This window comes from Bubalus kerabau, chromosome 8, assembly GCF_029407905.1.
Source record: "Bubalus kerabau isolate K-KA32 ecotype Philippines breed swamp buffalo chromosome 8, PCC_UOA_SB_1v2, whole genome shotgun sequence".
Taxonomy (NCBI): domain Eukaryota; kingdom Metazoa; phylum Chordata; class Mammalia; order Artiodactyla; family Bovidae; genus Bubalus; species Bubalus kerabau.
In genome coordinates, this window is record NC_073631.1 from 42,233,852 (window position 1) to 42,239,730 (window position 5,879).

At 37.4% G+C, this 5,879-nt stretch overlaps 1 pseudogene; it reads right to left on the reverse strand.

Annotated features, from left to right (window-relative positions):
- Positions 1–2,376: 2,376 nt before the first annotated feature.
- On the reverse strand, positions 2,377–4,080 carry LOC129658533 (tetraspanin-3-like; annotated as a pseudogene).
- Positions 4,081–5,879: the final 1,799 nt, after the last annotated feature.

Genomic DNA, 5,879 nt, shown 5'->3' on the forward strand with positions numbered 1-5,879 from the left:
TAATTATTACACTGTCAAGTTTTAATTATGCAAACTATGATTAAATTAAGGGAATTATAAATGCTTGTTTTTGTTTAAAGATCCAAGTACATTATAATAAGTGGTCTACTATTCAAATATTCATTACTTTAATTTTTGTTAATTATAATTATAATAAAGAATTGATAAAAATTCTTTAACTTTTCTTAACTATATAACCCCATCCAAAGTAGGTTCAAATGCCTTCTTTTAACCTCCATTAATCTCCATTATTACTTGAAAAATTTTAACCATTTTTTGTTTACCAAGGCAGTAGACTACTAATTGGCCTCACTGTTTCTTTCCTACCTTTCTTTCAAATCTTCACATGCTGCTTCCCCTGCTACTATATAATGACGTAAACTATTTATGAGCAACATTGTGCAACATGTACTAAGTGCCAGGCCTGGTACATGATAGTAACCTATAAAGAAACCTGTAAATTTAATATATAAAGAAATAAAGACCTGGGGCCAATTTCATATTGCCAAAATTTCAAATTCTTAGCTAATAAAAGTGATCATGATCTTCACTATCCCTAAAGATATAGAATCTCAGCTATATATCACTAATTCTGGGATTATAGCAACACTTGTAGCTCACTAAGTCTGTCATGCCCTTATTCTTTTGCATGGGACTTGACTGAATATATTCAGTTTATACACCTCGCTGCTTTGTGCCCTTTTTGACCCTCTTTACCCTTCTTCAACAACTCCTAGTTGCAAAGCAAGATAACTCAGGCATCACATTCCTTGGATAAACTTCCTTGAATGGAATATCATTGATCTCTCTCTCTTTTTCTTACCATAAACTTCTTGGAGGAGCTAGAAATATTAATTCAGTGTTTATCTCCAGTGCCAATAAAATACCAGGCACTCAAATTATCTTTGCTTAACAGAAGGTTTAGTGCTGGTAACCTTTCAGAAGGTAAATACCATGCCATGCAATGACAAGGGAAATGAGTAATCAGGCATAAAATATTCCTTCCAGAGGTTTTTCTAAAGATGTAAAAAAAAGAGATGGGATAGTAGAGCAACATAAAGAAATTCAAGTGACAGTTACAAAATATTTTTATTCTAGAATAGAGGAGACCTGTGCACACTGGTATCTCTTTCACATGTGTGTGTGTGTGTGTGTGTGTGTAATAATAAGTTAAAGGGAAAATTTTACCATTATCATAGATGGAATAAATAATAGATGATACTTTTTCAGGTATTAAAGACATGGAAGAATATAGGTTAGGGTAGTGATAGTAGTGAAGTCGCTCAGTCGTGTCCGACTCTTTGCGACCCCATGGACTGTAGCCTACAAGGTTCCTCCATCCGTGGGATTTTCCAGGCAAGAATACTGGAGTGGGTTGCCATTTCCTTCTCCAGGAGATCTTCCCGACCCAGGGATTGAATGCGGGTCTCCCGCATTGTAGGCAGACGCTTTACCATATGAGCTAAAGAGGTAAATTAGTCATAGCATCATTTAATTTCAATATAATCTTGGGGAAAGCACTCGGTCCATCTGAACTTGAGTTTCTTCATCTGTAAATAAGAGTTATCAGTCTTATGTTAAACATTCTGATGTCCATATCCTACTCAAAGAAGATCTCCTTCACCAGGACTGAAGTGTGTTAAAACCCTATATATCCCTTAGATGATTATAATGTGCAACCAGGGTTAAGAAGCACTGCCCTATGAAAAGGGATCGACACTTAATATCTTTCTTGTTCAAGTACTGATTACTAGCTTATGAATAGTCAGTGTATCCCATCAGAAGGTATAAGTGAGCAGAACTCTGAAGGGTGAAGGTGAAAGACGTGAAACAGGATCTAATAATAAGAATGAGAGAAGCAACAGTAAGAATAAGTTGTTTGTTCCTTGGATGCTAACTATATTTGAAGAGAAGCATCAAAAAATTGGTATGTAGGTGGAGAGAAGCATTACATTGGCTGAGTTTGGAATAAAATGTAAATAAAACAAAAAATGAAACAATAAAGCGTATCTACTACTTATCTTATTCATTACATACTTTGACTATGACATGTATAATTAAAAGTATCATGTTAATTTTAAATTTAACTGACAAATCTAGATTAGGCATCATGTGTCCCACAGAAAATTTGTCAAAATAACAATTTCAGGTTTCCATTAAGAATTCATTAAGTGTATTCAGGAGAAATGTTTCCCAAGTTTTTCTAATCAGAAGATTATCTACCTAAACTTATTTAGGCCCCACATTGCCTAAATAAATATCTTTACAAGAGGGGACTTGGAATTGTATATTTCTAACAAATATTTTGAATTATTGTAATGAATGGAATAGTTGGGAAATTTGTTATTCAGTCACTAAGTCAGAATAATTGCCTAATTTCTTTTTTTTTTTTTTTTGAGGGGGTGATACAGAGTTTATTGAATTAGATTTTTCTATTTACAACAGATCACATCTACATACTATTTTGCTAGTCTACATGGGTACATTATTTCTAACGAGTTTAGACTTACAATGAATGGGCTCAATCATACAAAAATACACGCACACACTCACACTAATTGTTTTAAAACAGTAGTGCATACATTATACTCTTCCTATAAAGCCAGCTTTGATTAAAAACCGCTAGTTTCAAAGATCAGTCTGATTTTGAAGATGAACCAAGATACACGAGGTATGATTCTAAAATCTATCTTAGCCATTTTGTACAGTTGCTATCTTACTGGACTATAGTATATATTTTTAAAAAGGACACTGATGAGGGGCATTGTCTGGTATTAACTTTAACCAGACAGCTGACTGCCTCCTTCCCCCCCCCCTCCAAAACCTTTGGCCAAGAGTTCCCCACTGTGAAGACTGAAAGGACCTGGTGATACTACAGCAGCAGTCCTGTTATGCTTGGAGGTGACAGAAGCAGGGCCACGTCAACCTTTAATTCTACCACACTACGCAACTCACAAACGGTTCTGAGATTAGAACATTTACCGCCATACTCAAAACACTTACAGACATGGAGAGTCAGCTAAAACACAGGGAAAAAAAAAAGTCACAGGTGGGTAGGTAAGAAGGTAGACAAATGAAGAGTCAAGCTGCTCCGTCCAACACCTGTGTATGTGTGCTTTAACTAAATGAACTCAGGAGGCCAATAGCAGTGGACCTGCTCAATTCACCTTCCAAATCAGAACAACACTAAAAAGCTCAGGCTTGAGTTATCTACTACGCATAGGCTCCGCCGGTGATGAGGAGCTCATAAGCAGGATCTCTACTCCTTCTGTACAACACGATGCAGGCACACAGCATGCCCAGCAGCTGAATAGCTGCAAATGCCAGTGCTGCCCAGATAACATGCATCATGATTTCTTGTAGCTTCTTCACAACTAGATAGAGCCTTACACCCCTCAGCATAGAGATCAGAGGGGTTGGCCAGACTGCCGTTAACAGCTGCTGGCTGTCTCTCTGCAACAACTAAGAGGGACGCTCTGGTTTTTGGTTTCTTTGAACCAGTCTGTATTTTCCCAGTCTGAATAGTTGTGAATTCCACAACAGTGCAGCTGTCTCTGAACATAGTCAATGGCCCGGCTAGCAGCATCAGGGTTGGTTCCATTGTAGGTCTTATATACCTTCTGAATGCTGCGATCAACTTCATTTTCCACCTTTGCTCTGTAAACATATCCCAAAACCACAACAACAACTTCTGTGACAAAAACCAAGAGTAGGATGATGACAAACGTGGCAAGTCCACAGCGGCTTTCCCGGATTGTGGCACAGCAACCAATTAGCCCAGTAATGAAGAGCAGGGCCCCGACAGCTATGATCACCACAGCAGGGATGAGAGTGTACACATCTTCAAAGAAGTGGTCATAGTCGTCGTAAGTGATGAAGACATAGGCTCCAACATAGCATAAAATGCCAGCGGCTCCCCAGAAGATGAGGTTGAGAAACACCAGCGCGGTCTTGGAGGAGGTGATGCCACACTGGCCCATGGTGCCGGCGGTCGGCTGCGGCCCTGCTCGGCGAGCGGGACGCGCTCACCGAGCGAGGTGGCAATGGCGATGGCGCCTCCCCACAGGGAACTGCAGGGACCGCACCCCAGCCCCAGCAAGCACCTCGCTCCTACGTGCAGCCGCTGCCTGCCTAATTTCTTGATGCACATATCACATTAATTATATATAGCTAATATACCACATGAGTCACCATTACAGCACAAAAGCCAACTTTAAACTCAATTAAGGAAGTAAACAACAGTTTTCTTTGAAATTTCTACATAATATACAACCATGATGGAACTAATTTAGTACGTAAGAGCTTATAATGAAAAAAAGCAGTCTTTTACCTGGTCCCATGGCACCCACCACTCATCTCAGTCTCAGTCTCTAGTGGTAACCATAATTTCATTCTAATAACTCAATTCTAAAACTTAATAAACTATAAGCCATGCTATATTGTGATTATATCAATACCTTTACTGAAAAGCCAAATAATGTACAATGATGTCATTTTGTTACATTATTATTCTCCAAACCTTTTTCATTATGTGATCCTATAAGGAAATAAATGTAGAGCAACAACTCCAATAGATGTTTTTTACATATTTTATATGGATTTCTGTGTGGTACTGTACTATATGTGCATCAAAAATATAGAAAAGAAAATATTTTAAAATAAGAAAAAAATCTTCTAACAAACTTTCTGCAGACACTGGATTGTCTTGCATACCCCCTGTCATGGGTTTCCCGAGCCTTGGAGCCATTACTCTACAGATCCTGTGCTGTATAGGAGGCCATTATATATCATCAAAGTCAAATCACTATTTTTCCTACTTCCTATCCATTTCTATAATAAAGGCGTGTTTTAGTGTGTTTTATATTTGAACCATCACTTAAAGTAAAAGCTTTTGCTTTTGCCAGGGTTTCTAATTAACTTTTATTTCCTTACTGACCAAAAAATAACGTTTTAATTTCTCACATTAATTTTATTTCTAGTTGTGCCTGTTATATAAAATCCAATCCCAAAACAACTTCCCCCCCCCCCAAAGATTTCCTTTCCAGAATTATCCATCTATCTCCCTGTGTAAACTGGAACAATTATTACAATAATCTTGTTTCCATCATGATATTTTCCTTCACTGTAATTAGAACTGGAATTATGCTGTCTTATTAAAGACCAATGGTTATTTCACTTATCTTTATAACTGTGCATGTGTGTGCAGATTTTTGTATTGAGCAAAGTAGCTTCTGAGTTGATTTTTCATAACTGGTGAAGTGATTGCCCTCACCCAGTGGGGGCCAACTCACCCATACAATCCTTACTTTATTTAGACAACAAATCATTCATCTTTGAATTTGTTCACCATGGCCTCTCTTACATAATTCCATGCCTTTGTGAACAGCTGTGACCTTTACGTGGGAAAAAATTAATGAAAGTGAAGGGGTATGTTAAGTATACCATATTTGCTATTAAAATGTATCATTTTATGACCATTTCAAGAGGAATGAAAAAGAATGATTCCCAATTTTAAATGCCAGGGTACGTTCTACAAAGAAATTGAGCCACTCCAACTCCATAAAGTGTTCATTCAGTGAATGCCACTGATTCTAGGACAGCATCTGCCATATTAAGTGTTAAATTCACTGCTTTCTCAGTCTTAGTCTTATTATTTCTCGATTTCACTCTCTGCCATTCTGTTGCTTAATTAATTTCTTCATTAAAGGTATATAGAGTTAAAACTTTCAAGTCTTGAAGGTAAGTAGCTGCATAGGACAATATGTACACAAGAGGAGAAAACTTCTTCTAGCAATCGAAAAAAAAATTCTAGATTATTTATTGTCTTCATGTACCAGAATATGCCTAAACTCATTTAATGTTCACTTCTAGCCAGGGAG